The sequence below is a fragment of the Bubalus kerabau genome, chromosome 11, assembly GCF_029407905.1.
Source record: "Bubalus kerabau isolate K-KA32 ecotype Philippines breed swamp buffalo chromosome 11, PCC_UOA_SB_1v2, whole genome shotgun sequence".
Lineage (NCBI taxonomy): Eukaryota > Metazoa > Chordata > Mammalia > Artiodactyla > Bovidae > Bubalus > Bubalus kerabau.
Window position 1 is genome coordinate 54,874,878 of NC_073634.1, and position 25,601 is coordinate 54,900,478.

The following is a 25,601-nucleotide window of genomic DNA, read 5'->3' on the forward strand; positions in this document are numbered from 1 at the left end:
AAAGTTATGACCAACCTAGATAGCATATTCAAAAGCAGAGACATTACTTTGCCAACAAAGGTCCGTCTAGTCAAGGCTATGATTTTTCCATTGGTCATGTATGGATGTGGAAGTTTGACTGTGAAGAAAGCTGTGCACCGAAGAAGTAATGCTTTTAAACTGTGGTGTTGAAGACTCTTGAAAATCCCTTGGACTGCAAGGAGATCCAACCAGTCCATTCATGTTGATGTATGGCAAAACCAATACAATATGGTAAACTAATTAGCCTCCAATTATAATAAATAAATGTATATTAAAAAAAATAAAGGAAATCAGTTCTGAGTGTTCATTGGAAGGACTGATGCTAAAGCTGAAACTTCAAGACTTTGGCCTTATTGGAGGCCAAACTCCTCATGCGAAGAGTTGACTCATTGGAAAAGACTGATGCTGGGAGGGACTGGGGGCAGGAGGAGAAGGGGATGACAGAGGATGAGATGGCTGGATGGCATCACTGACTCGACAGACATGAGTTTGAGTGAACTCCAGGAGTTGGTGATGGACAGGGAGGCCTGGCGTGCTGTGATTCATGGGGTTGCAAAGAGTCGGACACGACAGGACAACTGAAATGAACTGAACTGAACTGAATGCAAAGTCAATGTCAAATTGACTCTCTCTGTTTCTACTAGTTCTCTCTTTATACTGCTGTGTGCTGTGCTTAGTCACTCAGTCATGTCCTACTCTTTGCAGCCCCATGGACTGTAGCCCACCAGGCTCCTCTGTCCATGGGGATTTTCCAGGCAGGCATACTGGAGTGGGTTAAATGCCCTCCTCAATATACTAATCTAGCATTTTCCCAGAGAATCATTTTGTTTAACTAAATTATTTTCAGAAATTCATACAGGTGGTTTATATTAGGTTCAGGAAAGATTTGAACATATATAATATTCCTTTTAGTTATAGAGTATATATAAGTAAACATATTTTTTATTTGAACATTTTGATTATTTAAAGAGGACTGAAACCATCTATGGGGCTTTTCTGGTGGCTCAGATGGTAAAGAATATGCCTGCAATGCAGGAGACCTGAGTTTGATCCCTGGGTTGGGAAGGTCTCCTGGATAAATACAAAAATACTATACAATCCAGTATTTTTGTATAGAGAATTCCATTGAGAAAGGAGCCCAGTGTACTACAGTCTGTGGCATCCCAACTCACTCAGCTTACCGTCTACATTAACACCACTTTTTTCTTTGGCTCTTTTCACTAATAAAATGTCACTGTCTTCATCAATATGACTTTGTTCTTCCAGAAAATTTGTATTCAAGAAGATAAATGTTTAAATAATATTACTGTTTGTTTCAGGGACTTCCTGAATAATTCACTTTAATACATATAAAACCATTCAACTTTTCAGTAGACAACAATAAGCAATTGCTTACCCTCTAAAGCTTTTGAAACTTATATCCACCAATTCTGAAATACCATATCATGTTCCTTAATCAATAGCAATTAAATACTTTCACTGAAGCACTTAGCTGAAACCAGATCACAAAATTTCAAAGATTTCTAACTGATACTATTAATAAAACTCTGTCAAGGTAGTACTCTTCTTCAATGCAGCAAGCAATAAATCCAGCTTTGACTTAGAAATGTGTTTCTTGGGTTGTTTGGAAAGCCAGCATTTGACAAAGCCTGCTCACTTTCATTTTCTACTTCTATGTGGATAATGCCCTTTTGAAGATGAGAAAGCTACTTCAGTTTGTAAAATTCTTAAAGAGCCATTGCTAACAGGACTTCAGTGTGATGTACTCATAATACTCATGTCTACTGCAGCTCACATTTGCAAATTATTAATGTAAATTTTTGTGCCATAGTTTGATTTATATGTTTAACTTCAAATCAGGATTCATGATAGGTAGAGAGCATTTTATTATCACATTATCTTTATATTATAACCACAAAGCTGATACCTGACAACATATTGATATATTTTCCAAGGTCATGAAGCATATAAATAGAAGAGCAAGGACAAACCCAGGTGTTTGGGAAACTGTATCAGTTGTAGTCTACCTCGAACAGGTGGTAGGTATGATTTTCCATCTGTGGAATTAGTCACCCACGAAATTACTTTTGTCCATTTAAAACATTTGATCATTAAAAAGATAGACTCATGTGTTACAGGAATAAAATTTAAGAATCCTCACTTTTATATTAAAATGTCTCCTCCAAGGACACCATATCACTTCTGACATGACTTGCAATCAGGTATCTGAAACTTTCTCAATTGACTTCCTACTTAAAATATTTAAAAACTAAGATAATAAACCCATATGTTTAATGAATTTAATTTCCTATCTGATGGAATTATGTTGTTTGTTTTGGATTCCTCTTAACTGAAAACTCATTGCAAAATAAATTTAAATTCAATCAAGCTTGACTATATCATTTGTCCCCATTAGGTCATGCTTCTTACTATTTGCCAAAATTAATTTTTAAGGAAATCATCTGGATGGCAGATGGGCTCTAGGGCAGACAGCAACTCCTGGACCATAAGATGGGCTTTAGGACAGCCAGAAGTAGCAGTGAGGCCAGGGGGCCCTCCTCTCCTGGGCATCATCCAACATCATCTCTAGCCTTCCCCTGACACCCTTCCAGCCATTCCAGCAGGGCCTTTGCTTTGACCCCAGGCCTCACATTGACTGACACCACATGCACAGTGAAGGTTTACTCACTCAACAAGGACTAGCAGTGGGACAACCAGGGCACTGAACATGTCATCCAGATAACATGGAGTGGCGGAAGGGCATGTCCCTGCTATTCAGGGCCTGACAAAATGTGGTCCACTGGAGAAGGGAATGGCAAACCACTTCAGTATTCTTGCCTTGAGAACCCTGCAAACAGTATGAAAACAATCATGTTAGAAAACAGCAAAATACACTTACCTTAAATTGGGAATTGGAGCAGCACTGCCTAGAACGTTATAAAATTTTATAGTTGTTAATTTTTGATAGTTTAAATGAAGGGGAATGAACACTATTTATAGCTATTCTTAACAGTAAATCTATCTAAACAATTTTTAAATAAAGAAAACAACTTATTTCGACAAGATGAGATAATGAGTAGGCATACAGATAAACCAACTATAGTTGAGAAGGGGAGGATTAAAAATGAATGGACACTGTAATATTTAATTGTATCTTTATATGTGTCACGAGTATTCCAGCTTATATTTTAATTTCTTAAATGTGTAGTGTTACAATGGCACCACCTGGGACTTGTTGATAATTTAAAATGTATCTGCTCAGACCAGGAAATGGTTCAACCCAAGATCTCTCTGGCAAATGAATGCATCACTATGGTTAACTTGAAAATGATTTGTATAACAGTCTAAGGAAAGAATATCTATTATCCATTAGTGTAAACAATAGAAAGAAACAAGATAAATTACAAGTCAGAAAAAGATTCAGTGACAGTAGTCAGTGGGGAAAATGTTCCTTTTAAGATATCCAACATGTTTAAAACACATTTTTTCCTACAGAAAAACGGTAAGAGTACCTTGAATAATTGCACTCTAAATGCCCCCCTCATAAACTCTGAACATTTCTTTGGCATGATCAGACTGTAAAAATGAAACGTCTCTGGACAAATAAGTATTATTTTTCCTTCTGACCTTTCTCATTGCCGCAACTGAGTATCACAACCTGAGAGGCAGCGTTTAGGTTAAAGTTATATTCTAGATTTAAAATCTTTTTTTTTTTTTTTTTTTTTATCCCCAGCAAAGCATTTCCCCTACCTGCCAAGAATGAGAGATGACTCTTCCATGGCTCACAATACAGACCTACTAATGAGCAACAGGACTTGTCTGGTGGCTCAGCAATAAAGATTCTGCCTACAATGCAGGTGTTGCAGGAGATCTGGGTTCTATCCCTGAGTTGGGAAGATCCCCTGGAGTGGTGCATAGCAACCCACTCCAATATTCTTGCCTGGAGAATCTCACTGACAGAGGAGCCTGGTGGGCTACAGTCCACAGCTTCACAAAGAGTCAGTTGCAACTGATTGACTGACAATTTCACTTTACTTTCACTTTTCTGTGATTAAGATAAACAGAGATATCATCTTTGTTTCTGAACACCTGGAGTTCCAGAGCTATGTCTTGTATATACCAGCCATGTGCCACTTCTCTGCTTGGAGAATGGTGATATTAAGGACTTTTCCACTTCAGCTTCCTTAATATACAGTAAACACTTAATCTCATCAACACCTATGGCAATATATAATAGATGATTCCAACATATAGGACACCAGTAAAAGTTTAAGTACATTAACAGTGTCTAACCTAGAAGCCATCTGTCCAGATGTTTTAAATTTTAAAAAACTTGAAACACTATTTATTTATTAACGACTATACTTATCCACATCAGCTCAGAGGGTCCTGCTTTCCTTAGTGTAGAGAATGTGATTCCTTGCATTTTATACTGAGCAGTTTAAAGTGATTTGAAACAAGTAATGAGAATGTTCCAGTCCTGGGAATGGAAAAAATCTTAGATTGTTAGTAAAAGCTTAAGCCACTGAGACAATTGTGCTATAAAAAATAGCAAGATTTAGGCTAATCCATTGTCTTGGTGTTTAATTCAGCACCATAGACATCATGATTGTATAATTCTTTTTCTGGGAGCTGGATGTTTAGCATCATTCCAAACCATCACCCTATAGATGACAGTAGCTGTCTCCACACAGTGTGACAAAATGAAATGTCCCCAGATCCTGCAAAATGATTCCTGGGGAGCAATATTTCCCTTAGTTGAGAACATATAATGCAGTGCTTGATATAAAAAGAGACAGAGTTTGATAATTTGCCCTGTTAGGCCTATCTAATACAAAATATGTAGTCCAAGGTTATGTGTTTTGTCAATTTTTAGTAACAGCTTATTAAGCAAAAATCTTACAACAATGTACCTCTCTTGCAACAGACAAGTGAAATAAATAGGTAATAATACCACCTTGATTTTGCATAGATTTTTATTCTCAACCATTTTCTTATTGCTTTCTCTGCAAAGTATTTGTAGAAAAGATTCAGTTTTAAAGCAACATAGCAAGCATGAATAATTCTAGAAGCTTTGACTTGAACGATGGCCAAGTCTGAAGGATTTATAGTTAGGAAAGTCAGAGAAGTAGTAACTCCAAAGTCTATCATCAGCAGAATTCTATTAAAACTTGGCAATGCATCTTGTTAAACACCTGAAGGTCTCCATTTTATTGTAAGATGAAGCCTCTATAGACAGAGATTTGCACAATGAAAAATTAATGAGGAAGACTAGGTTTAAATGAGAATGGTTTATCCCATAGTTTGCCTTTTTTATATTTAAAATGCATGCAAAACCAAAATTAAATAGCTATATCTATATACATATACATTTGTGTTAGAATCACAGTGTGAAACTTGAGATCATTATCTTTGAATAACTCTTATATATATACAATCAATCAACTAAGAGTGATTTATTGAAGACCTAATAATTTCAGGTCATTATAATAGATACTGTTGTTGGGGGTGAGTGTGAGGAGAGTGAAGATCTAAGAAATTAGATGAGAGAATCCAATTGCAAATTACACATAGAATGCTGAAGTAATGGCAAATGTGTTTAAAGATACTTTATACTGGCCTTTACCATTCATTATCAAATATACATCATTCTAAAATTCTAAAAGGTGGCAGATATGAACTCCTTTTATATTTCTTTTCAGTAATATTGCTTAAGAAAATAAATATGACCATTGCACATGATCTGCAATCATGATTATGCATCAGAAATTTCACCTTTGTTATCCCCAAAGTATTTGACTTACCAGGTTTAAGAATTCCTTTATTTATATGCACAACATAATAAACACAGGCAATTGGTTGGTCGGTAAAATTAGATATGTATATGTATGTATATATGTAAAATATACTGTATAAGTATGTATATGCATACATTTTTACGTTGATCGTCTAGGTTACTATATGCACAGTAAATTGCTAAGTGCATAAAACCAGGCTCCTAAGGATGTTGTTTTTAATGAATTCAGTTAAACAGATCTGCTTATAAGTATAAAACATTTTTTGAATATGGAGTGTTTCTCCATTATTATCTAGATTTTTAATTAATATATAAGTAAAAATTTGTTTTATTAAGATGCCTGTTAAGGAGATTGTTTCAGGATTAAATTGTATTGCTCCAAACTTTTATACATTATACATTTTCCATCTCGAGTTATTTAAGAATGACAACAGAGGTCTATAAAAAGAGACAAGATAATTATTTGAAAGAAAATTAAATGACCAAGGAATAGAGTAATAAATGAAAATTTGACCTCTAATTTTAAAATGTCATCTGGTTCTGACCAGGAGCCCTCAGCATATTCCTTCCTAACTTTTCATCATATTTTATATAGAAGCAATATAATAGATGAAAACTCACATCACTGACTTAAACTAAGATTAGTTTCAAATCTATCATTAAAGTTCAGTAGGGCACAGAAGACAGTCTACCTGCATTAAACACTGAGCGAAATGTCTGTCAGAAACCGGAAAGTAGGTAATCCCACTTTCTCCTCTGTCTACCACTTGAATAATAAACACAAATTCTTCACAGAAGCCCATTGCCCTGAAATCTATTCCTGGAACAAATGGCCTTTTTCCATCAGAAAACCACCTTCCTTATCTCTTCAGATATTCATACCTAAGTCAGTTAGAACAATATATGGAAACTTTCAGGAAAACATGTGCAAGTGTCCATTAAGGACCACAGATGTATAACAATCTAGACGATATAATTTTTGCAACTGCCACAAACAAGAAAAAAAATAATGAGAATTTTGGCAAAGAATTGTGGTGACATTAATTTTTGATTTACAGAGGTATTCAGAGTTAAACAGTAGGACATATCTGTATTTCAGACCTACAGAATTACATTAGATCAAAGGCTGCTATTTGAACTTGGAACTGGCATTAAGTCATTAAATATCTACTTATCATCCCTCTTGATCTAATAACAGATTGGATCTTTATTTACTAATCAGGAAATTGTGCCAAGGGCAATATTCAAACTCTGTTTATTAGATGAAATTAAAGCAGAAGTTTTATTTTAATGAAAGATGAGAAAACACATAAAAGAACTAACAATGTAAAACATTTTAAAAAATCAACATAGATTGAAAAAAGGGCACATTACCACACTTCCAGTAGAAGTAAATAACAACAAAAAAAATACTTCAGAAATGAAAAATTTAAAACTTTTTGAATGTAAATTATAAGATATATGATAGCATGACTTCCATAGAAAATGGCAAGTTAAATACAAGATGAGAGGAAAAGTCAGCTAGATAAAATTAAAAGCAGGTAGGGAAGATACCAAGAAAATGGAAAACACCAAAATCAAAGTATTATGTTATTTTCAATATAGATTAAGAGTAGAACTGACACTTAGTAAATTTAAGTTTGTTTTAACAAAGAAAAACTTCAGTCATTTTCTGATGATTTTCTCCCAAAAAAATCCCTGAAAATTCAGAGAAAAAATAATGACAGTTTGCTTAATATGGTGAAAAGGAAATGAACCATACTAAAATAATCATCATCATAAATCATCATCAGTAGTAAGATCACTATTTTTTCTAAGACTCCTGATTATGTCAACTAAAAAGGATTACTCACATTCAAAAAAAAACATTGAGAAGTATATCTTTTTTCCCTATAGCTTTAAAAGCCATTATTACAAAGACAAATTCTTTAAGATACTTACCCATTTTTTAAAAAGCAGATCAAGTTGCCCCCCCAAAACAATAAAAAACACCCCAGCTGCTGTCAGACTTTTGATTATCACTCCATATTGGGAATTAGAAGAGATTTGCAACAAGTTCATAGATGTGTGTTTTTACCTTGCCAATCATTTTTTACATAGCAGTATTATCTTTCAAGTATGAAATCAACAGAAGTGAATTTCTTATATAGCAAAAAGGTGCCTTTCATGAGATAAATGCTAAAAAAGTGACCTAAAACAAGATATTTATGATAATAAAATAATACTAGAAAAAATATTAAATAAAATATTGTGTAAATAAAATTTTTAAATTTACTTTTGGCTACCCTGAGTCTGTTGCTGCATGTGGCTTTTCTCTAGTTGCAGTGAACGGTGGCTACTTTCTAGCTGTGGTTCATGGGATTCTCATTTCTGCAGCTTCTCTTGCTAAGCACAGGCTCTAGGCACTCGGGTTTCAGCAGTTTTGGCTCTCAGGCTCAGTAGTTTAGACTCACGGGCTTAGTTACCCTGCAGATTACCCTGTAATCTTCCTGGACCAGGGGTCGTACCTGTGTCCCATGCATTGGCAGACAGATTCTTTGCACTGGGCTACCAGGGAATCCCTGTAGTAATTATTTAATTAATATTGGACTGTCAACTCAAGAAGAGATCTGTTCATGTACTATAAATTGGATGCTATAAACCCAGTGTTGGCAGGTGGTCCTTGAGGGTTTTGCTTAGCCTTCTCCTCTCTTCACTTCTATCTTTATTTTGAAAACAAAAAAAAATACATATGCAATAACTTTTAGCTTATTGATAGTCACCTATAATAATAGCACAACTTAACTCGTGTCAAATCATTCAAAGCCAATAAAAGAAATCTTAGATTGTCTTATCTAGTGCATTTAAATATCTTTTTTGGTTATTGGATTTAGAATTAACCCATGCATTTTTTAGAAATCTTAGCATACAACTGATGAAAAAGTAATGGGTTAAGAAATAACTTGTATTTCATTATATTAATATTTTCATATATTAAAATACTTATAATTGGACAGCTGAGTTATTTCAAATCCTAAAAGATGATTCTGTGAAAGTGCTATACACAGGATGCCAGCAAGTTTGGAGAACTCAGCAGTGTCCACAGGACTGGAAAAGGCCAGTTTTCATTCCAATGCCAAATTAAGGCAATGCCAAAGAATGTTCAAACTGCCATATGATTGCACTAATCCTACATGCTAGCAATGTAATACTCAAAATTCTCTAAGTAAGGTTTCAACAGTACATGAAGCAAGAACTTCCAGATGTTCAAACTGGATTTAGAAAAGGCAGAGGAACCAAAAATCAAATTGCCAACATCCATTGCATCATAGAAAACACAAGAGAGTTCTAGAAAAAAAAAAAAAATCTACTTCTGCTTTACTGACTACGCCAAAGCCTTTGGTGGATCACAACAAACTGTGGAAAATTCTTCAAGAGATGGGAATACCACACCACCTTACCTGCCTCTGGGAAAATCAGTATGCAGGTCAAGAAGCAACAGTTAGAACTGGACATGGAACAACTGACTGGTCCCAAATTGGGAAAGGAGTACATCAAGGCTGTAAATTATCACACTGCTTATTGAACTTATATGCAGAGTGCATCATGTAGAATGCTAGGCTGGATAAAGCACAATCTGAAAAGAATGCAGGGAGAAATATCAATAACCTCAGATATGCAGATGACACCACCTTTACAGCAGAAAGTGAAGAGGAACTGAAGATCTTATGAAAGTGAAAGAGGAGAATGAAAAAGTGGGTTTAAAATTCAACATTCAGAAAACTAAGATCTTGGCATCTGGTCCCATCACTTCATAGCAAATAGATAGGGAAACAGTGCAAACAGTGTCAGACTTTATTTTTTGGGGCTCCAAAATCACTGCAGATGGTGATTGCAGCCATGAAATTAAAAGATTAAAAGACGCTTACTCCTTGGAAGGAAAGTTAAGACCAACCTAGATAGCATATTCAAAAGCAGAGACATTACTTTGTCCATCTAGTCAAGGCTATGGTTTTTCCAGTGGTCATGTGTAGATGCGAGAGTTGGACTGTGAAGAAAGCTGAGCACCGAAGAATTGATGCTTTTGAACTGTGGTGTTGGAGAAGACTCTTGAAAGTTCCTTGGACTGCAAGGAGATCCAACCAGTCCATTCTAAAGGACATCAGTCCTGGGATTTCTTTGGAAGGACTGATACTAAAGCTGAAACTCCAATACTTTAGCCACCTCATGTGAAGAGTTGACTCATTGGAAGAAACTCTGATGCTGGGAGGGATTGGGGGCAGGAGGAGAAGGGGACGACAGAGGATGAGATGGCTGGATGGCATCACTGACTCGATGGACGTGAGTCCGAGTGAACTCTGGGAGTTGGTGATGGACAGGGAGGTCTGGCATGCTGCAATTCATGGGGTCACAAAGAGTCGGACACGACTGAGCGACTGAACTGAACTGGACTGAACTGAGTGTAAAAGAATTGATGATTTTCAACTATGTTGTTGGAGAAGACTCTTGAGAGTCCCTTGGCCTGCAAGGAGATCCAACCAATACATCCTAAAGGAAATCAGCCCTGAATATTCACTGGAAAGACTGATGCTGAAGCTCCAATACTTTGCCACCTGATTCCAAAGACTGACTCACTGGAAAGTATCCTGATGCTGGAAAGATTGAAGGCAGAAGGAGAGGAGGATGACAGAGGATGAGATCATTGGATGGAATCACCAACTCGATGGACATGAGTTTGAGCAAGCTCTGGGAGTTGGTGATGGACAGGGAAGCCTGGGCATGCTCACAGAGTGAGACATGACTAAGTGACTGAATTTAACTGAACTGATAATTGAACAACAATAACTTCTCTTTTTTCTCTTTCTTTCTTTACTTATTTATCTATTCATTTTTGGCTGCAAAAGGGTTGCATGTAGAATCTTGAGTTCACGGACCATAGATCAAACCCATGCCCCGTGCACTGGAAGTGTGAACTCTTAACCTCTGGACTTGCAGAGAAGTTCCTACTTCTCTTATTAAGAAGCAAGTACTATTTTAAAAATTCAGCTTATATACATAAACATAATTGCACTTAAAATTAAGCAATGAAGTTGAAAAGTATCTGAAAAGTTGGCAGTAATTTTATGTTTTTTTATTCATCTTTTTTTAAAAAAATTACTTTGATTATATGTATGCATTTTCATGATGGAGATGTCTAGGGGAAATCACAGAGTTCTTGACATCAAAATAATATTCTCTAAAGTATTTTATATTTAATTTTTTGAAAGTTAAGATTTGATATGAAAGCAATAAACTACAAAATGCTAAAGGAAAACTTGAAGAATTTATAAACATGTAATACATACTTATAATACATATAATCATTACATTAACAAGGACTTCCCTGGTGGCCCAAAGGTAGAGAACTTGCCTGCCAATGCAGGACAGATAGATTTGATCCTTGGATCAGAAAGATCCCATGCAGAAGGAAATGGCAACACACTCCAGTTTCCTAGTCTCAGAGTTCCACAAACAGAGGAGACTGGTGTGTTACAGTTCATGTGGTCGCAAAATAGTTGGACACAACTTAGTAATTAAACAGCAACAACAAATGCATTAACATCTATATCATATATGTACAGCTAGAGCAACTTAAACTTTTCATTATCCAGATGAATCCCTCTTTTACCCTCATTCAATAATCTCCCACCTAATGTAACTCTTATCCTTATTTCTTCAAAAACGTCTTTTTTTTTAAAACTTCATGTCTATGAAATTATTCAATATATCCTCTTCCCTCTCTTCCCTTTTTTCTCTTCTCTCTCTCTGTATACACACACACACACACATATAAAAATTCACATACAAGTACAGTTGTTCAATGTACATCTGAGTTGCATGGAACATAATTTTTTGTAAATGGCTGTGTGGTTGTCCATTGTATAACTATATGATTGCAAACAAATTTCTTCTATTTTTAATGGACATCTGTTGTTTCCAGCTTTGGGCTGTTAAGAATACAGCTTCTTATACTTGCATTTTATATTTTGAGTAAATCACAGATTGTGCCATTGTTGTTTATGGTTGAAAATAGGCTGAGTTTCAGTATACTCTGCCAAACAGCTTTACAAAGTGATTCTACCAATTTGTACTTCTATCAGAAAAATATTTTAAAAATCCATTCACTCTAAATGCTTCTTGGGACTTGACACTATCATTTGTTATTTCGGTGTATTCACAGAAAAAGCACATAATGGTTATTTGTTTTTTCTGATGGCTAATAATGCTAGATATATTACCATAAATTTATGATGTATTATATATTCGTTTTGAAGTATTTGTTCCACTATTATGCCCATATTTAAATATCTTCTTTTTCATGTTATTTATATAGGTGTTTATATTTTTATTAATGTATTAGCACATTGTTAAATAAATTAATCACATGTCTGTTTTTTAATATATTCACTAAAAGTTACAATTTTCCTGTAAGAGCAGCTTTAACAGTAAACTATGAAGATTAATATCAATTTTAATTTTATTTTTCTCTCTGACAAGTTGTGTAAATCACATATTTCAATTTGCTAGCATTTTGAAATTTGTGTGATAATTATGATATTGTTTTCTACTTTGATTACACTATCATAGAACATTCTCATTATGATTTCAATCTTCTAAAATTCATTTAAACATTTTATGATCTACATATGGTCATTTTGATAAATCAGATCAGATCAGTCGCTCAGTCATGTCCGACTCTTTGCGACCCCATGAATTGCAGCATGCCAGGCCTCCCTGTCCATCACCAACTCCCGGAGTTCACTCAGACTCACGTCCATCGAGTCAATGATGCCATCCAACCATCTTATCCTCTGTCGTCCCCTTCTCCTCCTGCCCCCAATCCCTCCCAGCATCAGAGTCTTTTCCAATGAGTCAACTCTTTGCATGAGGTGGCCAAAGTACTGGAGTTTCAGCTTCAGCAACATTCTTTCCAAAGAAATCCCAGGGCTGATCTTCAGAATGGACTGGCTGGATCTCCTTGCAGTCCAAGGGACTCTCAAGAGTCTTCTCCAACACCACAGTTCAAAAGCATAAATTCTTTGGTGCTCAGCCTTCTTCACAGTCCAACTCTCTCATCCATACATGACCACAGGAAAAACCATAGCCTTGACTAGACAAACGTTTGTTGGCAAAGTAATGTCTCTGCTTTTGAATATGCTATCTAGGTTGGTTATAACTTTCCTTCCAAGGAGTAAGCGTCTTTTAATTTCATGGCTGCAGTCACCATCTGTAGTGATTTTGGAGCCCAGAAAAATAAAGTCTGACATAGTCCATGTACAAATATACAAGTGAAAGTGTAGTCAGAAATATATATATATATATATTTAAATTGGCTAAATATGTTGAATTTTCAGCTATCATGGATTCCATCTCTTTTCTTTTTAGTTTAATCTATTTTTCACTATCATTTTTAAATTATATTTTTAAGTACATTCCCTTAATATTTTCATAACTTGCCATTGAATTTATACTTTCATTTCTTTCTTCTTGCTTCCAAATCTCTGTTTCTGATATAAGTATAGTTCTACGGTTAGTAGATAATCAGTGTTGAAGAGGACTCTTCTTCATGGGTCTAGTTCTCAGTAAGGACACAAAGAAGAAGCTGAGGTCTTACCTATGGCAAAAATAAATTTATTGAATAAAGAACAGAAAAAACATAGAGATATGAAGTATTTTATGGTATATTAAAATCATGGAGATATGATCTTATCTTTCTATTAAGAGCCTTGCATTTCCTTTTAAAATGCTGATGGAACACATATAAGCTTTAACGCTTTCATAGTTTGAAGTTAGGTTTTTAAAATACTTTGCATACATCTCAATGGCACATAGCAAACAGATATCTGGGTTCATTTTCCTGTTGTCACCTACTCTGGAGAATTATGTTCTTCAATTCCCAGGAAATTTGGCATCTCCAAACTTGTATTTTTTTACTAGGACTTTATCCTGGCATTACTTTAATTGGCAGATGTTTTGAGGAAAGAGCTTGAATTAATGTAACATTCACTTTGCTGTTCTTCACTAACTTTCAGGAATTAAACCCACCTAAGTTGGCACCATTTACCCTTGTTATTAACATAACTGCAAATCTAAAGGTTTGATGTAAATTCAACTCTAAAATTAATTTGATCTGTTGTCTCTATAGACTAGGAAGACATTTTTAATGGCCAAATGTCCAGTAAAAAAAAAAAAAAAAAGCGTGTTTTGATGGTTATAAAATGACTATCATAATGTCAAAAATACTTTAGGAAGATTATACTTAGTCCTCTAAGAATATGTTTTCAGTTAATGTAATAAAGTAGCAGATTATACTCTTTATCATTCTCCTGATACAGAAAGTAAATTTTTGAAAAGGTGTAGAACCAAAATTAAGAAGTAAATGTGGAATGTGGATTATTGCACTTGGAGGAGTTTGAATAGTTTTGTTTTTCCTTTATTTTCTTTTTATTATATTGGCTTTGACTTCCCTGGTGGCTCAGACGGTAAAGCGTCTGCCTACAATGCAGGAGACCTGGGTTCAATCCCTGGGTCGGGAAATTTCCTAGAGAAGGAAATGGCAACCCACTCCAGTATTCTTGCCTGGAAAATCCCATGGACCGAGGAGCCCAATAGGCAACAGTCCATGGGGTCGCAAAAAGTTGGACAGGACTGAGCGACTTCACTTTTCTTTCTTTCTTTGTTAGAACATACAATTAAGAGGACCTAGTTTCACTCACATATCTGACTTGTCAGTGAGGTAAGTACAATAGAAACCTTTTTTCCTCCCCTGCTCTATCTTGTTTACTGATCTATAAACAAGATATTAAGGTTGACTGCTGCTGCTAAGTCATTTCAGTCGTGTCCGACTCTGTGTGACTCCATAGACGGCAGCCCACGAGGCTCCCCCATCCCTGAGATTCTCCAGGCAAGAACACTGGAGTGGGTTGCCATTTCCTTCTCCAATGCAGGAAAGTGAAAAGTGAAAGTGAAGTCGCTCAGTCATGTCCGACCCTCAGCGACCCCATGGACTGCAGCCTTCCAGGCTCTTCCATCCATGGGATTTGCCAGGCAAGAGTACTGGAGTGGGGTGCCATTACCTTCTCCGTTAAGGATGACAGAGCTTACCAAAGATCCCCTGATAGCTCAGTTGGTAAAGAATCCAACTGCAATGCAGGAGACCCTGGTTCGATTCCTGGATTGGAAAGGTCCGCTGGAGAAGGGATTGGCTACCCACTCCAGTATTCTTGGGCTTCCCTTGTGGCTCAGCCAGTAAAGAATCCACCTGCAATGCAGATGACCTGGGTTCAGTCCGTGGGTTGGGAAGATCCCCTGGAGAAGGGAAAGGCTACCTACTCCAGTATTCTGGCCTGGAGAATTCCATGGACTGTATAGCCCATGGGGTTGCAAAAAGTCGGACACAGCTAAGTAAGTGACTTTAACTTTACTTCAGCGCTTACAAAAAAACACAGGTGTTTTTCTTGAAGATTGCACAAGCAGCGCTTGAGAGAAATCATACCCAAACCACAACTTTTACTCTAAATAATATGATTTTTCTCCATTCTATCTGAAGTATAAATGAACTTTTGCTTTCCCTGAATAATTATCCTGTACTTCTTTTACGATCATCTTCCCTAGTAGTTCAGTTGGTAAAGAATCCGCCTGCAATGCAGGAGACTCTGGTTCGATTCCTGGGTAGAAAAGAGCCGCTGGAGGAGGGAAGAGCTACCCACTCCAGTGTTCTTGGGCTTCCCTGGTGGTTCAGCTGGTAAGGAATCCACTTGCAATGTGGGAGACCTGGGTTCAATCCCTGGGTTTGGAAGATCTCCTGGAGAAGGGAAGGGCTACCCACTCCAGTAATTTGGCCTGGAGAATTCCATTGATTGTATAGTTCATGGGGTCACAAAGGGCTTCTTTTACTACAAGAGAATTTCTTTTTCTTTCCCTGAATAATTTTGCTTTCCTTGAATAATTCTCCCATTGTTCTTTTACTCTTTTATTGAATCATATGTCTTTAGCATCCAAGTCAAAATGTTTACAGTTTTGACATTATGCTTACAAAGAGCCCTGTGTTAATTATGTGACATCAAAGCAAATGGGTTTTCAAATGTATAGTGTGCCCATCATCTTTGTGACAAAGAAATCACATCTCTGGAACTAGCCTGCAGATTTTCCCTTTTGGCCAGTATATTTCTTAATATGCTATTACTGTCTATTTAATTAGGGTTTCCAGAAAGCCAAAACTGATAGGATACACACACACACACACACACACACACACATACATATATTTAGAGAGAAATTTATCTTTAGGAATTGAATCACATGATTTGGGGCACAGGCAAGTGTGAAATCTGCAGTGAGATCCAGGAGTGCTAGCAGTGCTAGCCTGGAAATTTTGCCAGGAGTCAATATTGCAGTCTTGAGTCCAAAGGTAATCCTTCCATTTATGGGTCCCTCAGTCTTTTCTGTTAATGTCTTCAGTGGATTGGATGAGGCCTACTAACATTATCATGGATAATCTTTACCCAAAGTCTACTGCCGGGAGCCGGCATATTGCATATTGAGTGCAGCACTTTCCACAGCATCATCTTTCAGAATATGGAATAGCTCAACTGGAATTCTATCACTGCCGGGAGCAGGAGCTCCGCCCATGGCAAAGGTCATGAGGAAGGAGGCTCGGCACACGCAAAGGTGGGATCAAACCTCAGGAGTCCCTGGAAATTCTCGAGCATCTACCCCCAAACCAGAGTCTGCCTACTTTCTGCTTTGTGCTCTCACCTACACCTCTGACTTTACGGGGGCTGTCCCCCACTACCTCTCTCTGAAAAAAGACTTAGCTTACAGCTCCAGTTAATAATTCCTGGATGTGACAGTGTTTCAACCTACAAACTCCTTTGGAAATCCTCTAGCCTGCCTGAATAGTTTTTTTCCGGCCACATGTGATTGTTCAGAGCCGTCCAACTGTGAGAGGCAGGAGATGTTCTAAACTGTCTAAACACAGATTCCTTTGAGTAGCTAAAAGATTGATTAGAAATTGTATTGGTGAAGGGTTTTTCACTTATAGGGCCAATGTTTGCTGCTAAGTCTCCATACTCCTTACCTACTGTGTCCTTGGCAGTGTATTGATTGATATAATGGGTGTATAGAAATGTAAGTAGTAGCCTCAATGTTTGTAACCTTGGACCCTTGAGTTAATTCTTTTCTTGATTGAGCCCACCTCACCTTTGCCCTATAGGCATGCAGCTTTATCCAATGCTTTTTTGGAGGCTGGTGCCTGACTTTGGAATAATCACCTTTAGAGAAAGATAAGTTTCTTAAAATGTTAACAGGCCTCCTGGCCAGAAGATGATGTAATTCACCTGAACTTTTGCATATGATAAGTTTGAAAGCCTAGCTTAGATTAGGACCAGGAACTGCTCTCCTTGCATGACTCCACCCCTTCCCCCATTATCCTCTATGCACAACTTAAGGTATAAAAACTACTTTGGAAAATAAAGTGCAGGCCTTGTTCACCGAAACTTGGTCTCCCCATGTTGCTCTCTCTCTCAAATTCTGTCTGAGTCTCCATCTGGAGTGTGGAACCCGCCATGCTTGCTAATTATGCCTGGGCTTCTAAGATCCGACCGGGGAGGCCTCAGTGTCTCCTCTCCTTCGGGAGAACGGAAGGATGCCTGCGGCCTATGTAAGTGGTGCAAACTTCTTGTCTTGAAGTTTTATTGGTCTCCCGCGTAAACCAAGCTACTCAGCCTCTTTTCTCCACTGAATTTTCCTACTGAGCTATCCTCATTCTATTACTCTTTATATCTCTAATTAATATCTAATTGAAGCTATTGTATCCTGATCCTCGCCGACGCCGTCCCCGCTTCGAATACCCTGGATCAGCCGGGGCTGGACCCCGGCAGTTTACCAATTTGAATGCTATTCACATACAAAAAATACTTTCACAGCAACATCTAAACAAACTTTTGACCAGAGTTAAGCACCATAGGCTAGTCAAATTGAGACATAAAATTAGCTCTCACACCCTCTAAATATTCACATAGTCATTGTAAACCTGATTAAAGAAGGCCTTGGACTAGTTTCATTTTTAATTTATTTATTTTAATTGAAGAACAATAGTTTTACAATACTGTATTGTTTTCTGCCATACATCAACATGGTCAGCCATAGGCATACATATGTCCCTTCCCTGTTGAACCTCCCTCCAACCTCCCACCCATCCCCACCCCTCTAGGTTGTTACAGAGTACTTTTCACATTCTTTACTCCAAATTGCATACATAGCATTCATGTGTGTTAAGTCACTTCAGTCATGTCTGACTCTTTGCAAACCCATGGACTGTAGGCTCTTCTGTCCATGGAATTTTCCAGGCAAGAATACTGGAGTGGGTTGCCATAACCTCCTCCAGGAGATTTTCTTGACCCAGGGATCAAACTGCTTCTCCTGTATCTTGTGCACTGCAGGCACATTGTTTACTGCTGAGGCACTGGGGAAGCCCCATACATAGCACTGCTGCTGCTACTGCTGCTAAGTCACTTCAGTCGTGTCCAACTCTGTGTGACCCCATAGACGGCAGCCACCAGGCTCCCCCATCCCTGGGATTCTCCAGGCAAGAACACTGGAGTGGGTTGCCATTTCCTTCTCCAATGCAGGAAAGTGAAAAGTGAAAGTGAAGTCGCTCAGTCGTGTCGGACTCTTCCCGACCCCATGGACTGCAGCCTACCAGGCTCCTCCATCCATGGGATTTTCCAGGCAAGAGTACTGGAGTGGGGTGCCATTGCCTTCTCTGCATACATAGCACAATATGTTATAAATAAATGTGTTTGTTGATTGAATAGAAGAAAGAGAACTAAATATATTGTCATAGAATGTTTTCATTATGCTTTAAGAAATTCATGAGATGCAAATGAAGATGTCTCTTTAAATGTAATTAATATATTTTTCAATTCAAACAATTTAACAAAATATAATTTTAAAACAGAACCTCTACTTTGCCGTTTTGAGCAACGTGAGTCACATTCAGTAACTTTATTTTTACATGTGGAAAACATATTCAGTCATATAAGCACACACACATATAGTTCCCCACTTTTAACTTTGTGAGCTTCATTCTCAGACCTGCAATCTGAGTTGTTGGCATTCTGCAGTATCGTTCATTCTGGTGCATTATTGGAAGCAAGTTTAGATTAGTTTTCATGGAATAGAATTGAGAGAAATATGAAATATATATAATATTTATCTCACAACAGCAGCAGTTGTTAAGTTCAGGAAGAAAAGGGACAAGTTTAAGAACAGTAAGAAAAAAATATTGAGGATACTCTCAATATCTTAATAGGTTTTGTGTGATAAAATATTGTGGGAAATAAAGGTTATTCATATTAATTATAGAAGAGTTTATTTTGCTCTCTTCATGGAAATTATGTGATTTTTAAGCATAGTTCAAATTTTGTCAACATTCATATTTCACAAATTTCATTGGTGATATCAAATTATTTTGACTATTTGATCTTCTTCCCACCAGCTATAAATCCATTTCAAAAAGTTAACCTGAATGTTTTCCTTCCCTTTGAATATGTAGTCCTATATAAATAATTCCAATCATTTCATTTCTTGACTGATCTACATTATACCTCTGGCTTAATAACCAAGTCTGGCTGCAACATGTTGCTAAAGGTTATGTCTATAATGAAAATTTTCTTGTGAAATATCTTACTGAGACTCTGCTCTCTGCTACACAGAAGTTAATATCAAGTGTCTTGAAATAGTATTACTGTACATGATATTTTATTTATAATATATACTATTTCAATGTTATCTTCCACTGTCATGCACCATATACTGTTTGGTTTCAATGAACGAATCACAACTTACAAATTTGATTATTCACTTCTTTGACATTTCACATGTTAACCCTGAGGTATGGAAATCTTCTCAACCCTCTGTCAGCCTGCTGAATTTCATCACTGAAAAATCATTTCAAATATCCCCTTACTTCTAAAATATTTACTAATCACATTCTTCTATGAGTGCATAAAGTACTTGCTCCCTTTTCTGATGTCAAAAATACTTGAAAAATATGTCCCTCAAAATAAAGCAAGACGATATTTTGTTTCTTCATTCTCAAGTTATAACTTCACTTCTAAAGTGTGGGAAGTTTGTATATTAATTTTTACTATAAATCTGTTGTTCAGTCTCTAAATCATATCCAACTCTTTGCGACACCACCAACTGCAGCATTCCAGACTCCTTCATCCTCCACTATTTCCTGGGTTTTCTCAGATTCATGTTTACTGAGTTGGTGATGCTATCTAACCCTCTAATCTTCTATTGACATCTTTTCCCTTTGCCTTCAGTCTTTTTCCAGTATTGAGGTCTTTTTCTAATGTGTTAGCTCTTCACATCAGGTGGCCAAAGTATTGGAGCTTCAGCTTCAGCAACAGTCCTTCCAATACATGTTCAGTGTTGATTTCCTTTACGATTCACTGGTATGATCTTGCAGTCCACAGAGTCTCAAAAGTCCTCCCCAGCACCACAATTTGAAAGCATTAATTCTTTGGCACTCAGTCTTCTTTATGGTCCAATTCTTACATCTGTACATGACTACTTGAAAAACTGTAACTTTGACTATATGGAAGTTTGTCCGCAAAGTGATATCTCTGCTCTTTAATGAGCAGTCTAGTTTGTCATAGCTTTCCTTCCAAGGTTCAAGTGATTTTTAATTTCATGGCTGTAGTCACCATTCACAGGGATTTTGGAACCCAAGCAAATATGGCAAAACCAACACAGTATTGTAAAGTTAAAAAAATAAAATAAAAAATAAAATCTATCACTGCTTCCACTTTTTCTGTTTCTATTTAACATGAGGTGATGGAACTGGAGGTCATGATCTTTGTCTTTTTTGTTTTTGCTTTGTTTTGTTTTTTAATTTTATTTTATTTTTAAACTTTATAATATTGTATTGCTTTTGCCAAATATCGAAATTAATCCGCCACAGGTATACATGTGTTCCCCATCCTGAACCCTCCTCCCTCCTCCCTCCCCATTCCATCCCTCTGGGTCTTCCCAGTGCACCAGCCCCTAGCATCCAGTATCATGCATCGAACCTGGCCTGGCGACTCGTTCCATATATGATATTATACGTATTTCAATGCCATTCTCCCAAATCATCCCACCCTCTCCCTCTCCCACAGAGTCCAAAAGTTCTATACATCAGTGTCTCTTTTGCTGTCTCGTACACAGGGTTATTGTTACCATCTTTCTAAATTCCATATATATGCATTAGTATACTGTATTGGTGTTTTTCTTTCTGGCTTACTTCACTGTGTATAATATGCTCCAGTTTCATCCACCTCATTAGAACTGATTCAAATGTCTTCTTTTTAATGGCTGAGTAATACTCCATTGTGTATATGTACCACAGCTTGCTTATCCATTCATTTGCTGATGGACATCTAGGTTGCTTCCATGTCCTGGCTATTATAAACAGTGCTGCGTTGATGAACATTGGGGTACACGTGTCTCTTTCATTTCTGGTTTCCTCAGTGTGTATGCCCAGCAGTGGGATTGCTGGATCATAAGGCAGTTCTATTTCCAGTTTTTTAAGGAATCTCCACACTGTTCTCCATAGTGGCTGTACTAGTTTGCATTCCCACCAACAGTGTAAGAGGGTTCCCTTTTCTCCACACCCTCTCCAGCATTTATTGCTTGTAGACTTTTGGATCGCAGCCATTCTGACTGGTGTGAAATGGTACCTCATAGTGGTTTTGATTTGCATTTCTCTGATAATGAGTGATGTTGAACATCTTTTCATGTGTTTGTTAGCCATCTGTATGTCTTCTTTGGAGAAATGTCTATTTAGTTCTTTGGCCCATTTTTTTATTGGGTCATTTATTTTTCTAGAATTGAGCTGTAGAATTTACTTTTGTTTTTAATGTTGAGATTCAAGCCAGGTTTTTCACTCCCCTCTTTCACCCTCATCAAAGGCTCTTTAGTTCCTCTTCAGTTTTTGCCATTAGAGTGGAATCACCTGCATATCTTAATATCTTGAATCCAGCTTGATATTTCACATGATGTACTCTGCATAGAACTTAAATAAATGGGTAAAAATAAACAGCCTTGATGTACTCCTTTCCCAATTTTGAACCAGTCAATTGTTCAATATAAAGTTCTAACTGTTGCTTCTTGACCCACATACAGGTTTCTCAGAAGACAGGTAAGATGATATGGCATTTCCACTTCTTTAATAATTTTCCACAGTTTGTTGTTATCCACACAGTCAAAAGCTTTTCATGGTCAATTAAGCAGAAGCAGATGTTTTTCTGGAATTCCTTTGCATTCCCTATGATCCAATGAATGTTGGCAATTCGATCTCTGATTCCTCTGCCTTTCCAAAACCCAGCTTATACATTTGAAAGTTTTCTGTTCATGTAGTGCTGAAGCCTAGCTTGAAGGATTTTTAGCTTAACTCTACTGGCTGTGTGAAATGAACGTAATTATATGGTAGTTTGAACATTCTTTGGCATTGGCCTTCTTTTGAATTGGAATGAAAACTGACCTTTTCTCTTGCCTTTCACTTCTCTTCTTTCCTCTGCTATTTGTAAAGTCTAATCAATCTCTTTATCTTCTTGCATTTCTTTTTCTTTGAATGGTTTTGGTCACTACTTCTTGTACAGTGTTATGAACCTCTGCCCATTGTTCTTCAGGCACTCTGTCTACCAGATCTAATCCCTTGAATCTATTTGCCACCTCCATGATATATATTATCATGCACATTTGGAGTAGAATATCCATCACACTCCTTGAGTCTTATTTCTTCAGAAGCAGAATTATTACAGTTTAGAAAGAACTAATGAAAAACCTAAGGCAAGTGATTGCCACTTTTTTTATTACATGGGATATATTCAGGAGGTCTGGAAAGTTTCCTTTACTTTTGTTCAACTCTTTTAACTCTCTAATTAGTGTGAACAGAGTATCTATTTAAATCACAAAACTATGGCTCAAGAATAGTATAAAAGTATAGATTATACAGAAAAAAAGAAGTACATCAGTATTATTGCACATTAAATTGGAAATTACTACTCTTGAGTCCCTGAGATAGGGTAAAAGGAAGAGAAGTAAATACAAAACCTCTAACAAGAAAATATGGGTATGGGACACTAAGTGTTACCAGGTGATAAATAAAAAGATTGAGTCTGCAAAAAAGAAGTCTATCTGGTCATTTCATTGGTTATGTCAGGAAAAAAAAAAAAAATGAGGATGAGAAAGAAACAGGTTGTTTTTCCAACAGATTCAAATTTTTCTTCCTCTTCTTTTTAAAGTACATAAAGTACACCCTTTGGGGATAAAAGAAGGAAAAAATTGACCTAAAGTCACAAGTATTCTCATTTAAAAGTATAAGGAAAATGGTCAAAGTGCTTTTATGCAATAATGTAGTCATTCTTCTATTCAAATGAATACTACACCTAACACAACTCCCATTCCTCATTATAAACATGTAGTCATTTGTACCTCATTAGATTAGTCACTAATGCCTTTCCTTTAAATTAAAAGCTATATAATTACTTTTGCCTTTTAATGGAGTCACATAGTATGTTAGTCATTCATTTAATATGCTAACTGTTAAGATCACCAGTGGTTCAACTTAAGGTGTTCTGTCTCATTTATTTGAGAGAATACATGGCTGTTAAATGGACGGTTGTGGAAGTGTGTAACTCAATGACTCTCTGTGTAGCCAATGAATTATTCATTGAAATGGAAAGAATAGTTTAAATGAATATTAAATCTCATGGAAGAGAGTAAAGTGGAGTAGAAATGAAATAAGGCTCTCTGTTATGTCTATTTACCAATAATATAATTACCATCGCCCTATTTACAAATTGGCTTATGAGATAAGAGCTGCCTCCATTAACTCAGTAGCCCATTACAATGCAACTTCTGAAAGAAAACATTTTTTATTCCTATTTTCATGTGTATGTTTCTCATTGCTGTTGCTTTTAGTTGCTAAGTGATGTCCGACTTTTTGCGATTCCATGGACTTTAGACTGCCAGACTCCTCTGTCCTTAGGATTTTCCAGGCAAGAATACTTGATTGATTGGGTTGCCATTTCCTTTTCCAGGAGATCTTCTCTACCCAGGGATCAAACCTGCAGCCTCTGCTGAGTTTCCTGCATTGGCAGGAGGGTTCTTTACCACTGTGCTACCAGGGAAGCTCATATTTCTCATACTCTTATCTAAATTCAGCTTTCTACATTTACCACATACACAGCATATTCTACAGATATTTTTACTAGTAAAAGATTCCTTCTCCATTTCTTATTTGTATTATTTAAAAAAACTGTATCATTCTTCAAAATATAGGCCACTCATTCCATTTTTATGATGAAGTTCTTCTATGACTATAATTGGAGTTTCCTCTCTTGAATGTATGTTTTAATTTCAATGCTGACATATTGGAAGGGATAACTGAATGATTGGTAAACGATTTAATCTGTTTTTTTTTTTTTTTTTTTTTTTTTTTTACATTTTCATGCTTACTATTTAAGGCATTATTTCTTTCTTTGTCTACTCTTTGTGTCCACCCATGAAGGCTTTGTGCAATACATGAAGTTTTCTCTAATCAGTCAAACCTTGTAGTAGGTAGTGTAGTCTAAAGAAAGAACATAGAGTTGAAAACAAAAAACAGATTGAAAAATTTGACTCTATCTACTTCATTTAGGAACCAAGATTTCTCTAGATATCTTTATATAATACATATGTATATACATATGCATATACATATAAACAAACATATACATAAAAATGCCACTAGTTACCTGTGTCTCTTTTGCTGTCTCCCATACAGGGTTATCATTATCATCTTTATTGTAAAGTAATTAGCCTCTAATTAAAATAAATAAATTTAATTAAAAAATAAAATAAAAATGCAAAAAAAGTCACTAGATATCAAATAGTATCTGAGATTAAAATATTATATTTAAAATTCTCTTTGAACAGCAAAACTTTCAATGAATTTTATCACATTTTTAGTGTTAAGATGATTTTATATATATATATATATATATATATATATATATATATATATATTCTGCTCAGTTCAGTTTAGTTGTTCATTCATGTCCAACTCTTTGTGACCCCATGGACTGCAGCAAAACTAATACAGTTATGTAAAGTTTAAAAATAAAATAAAATTAAAAAAAAAAAAGCATCAATTCTTCAGTGCTCAACTTTCTTTATAGTCCAACTCTCACATGCATACATGACTACTGGAAAAACCATAGCCTTGACTAGATGGACCTCTGTTGGCAAAGTAATGTCTCTGCTTTTTAATATGCTGTGTAGGTTGGTCATAACTTTCCTTTCAATGAATAAACTTCTTTTAATTTCATGGCAGTAGTCACCATCTTCAGTGATTTTGGAGCCCCCCAAAATAAAGTCTGCCACTGTTTCCACTGTTTCCCTGTCTATTTGCTATGAAGTGATGGGATCAGATACCATGATCTTAGTTTTATATACCTTTTGACAGTCATTTATTTTCTTTAATTGTTCAAATAAAGAACATCTAGGAATACTGTTTACAGACATCTCTAAGAAATTGCAGGTTCAGTTCAAGTCACCACTGGTAACCTATCAGGTTGGTGGTTATTAAAGATTGGAGTGGCTGTGACAGCTTTTTGTTTTTGTTTTGTTTTTCTTTTTTTAGAATACAGTGAAGTTTGCCACATTAACTAACTCTTATTTTCAGGAATGATTTCTCTGTAGCATGCAATGCTGTTTTATAGCAACGTAC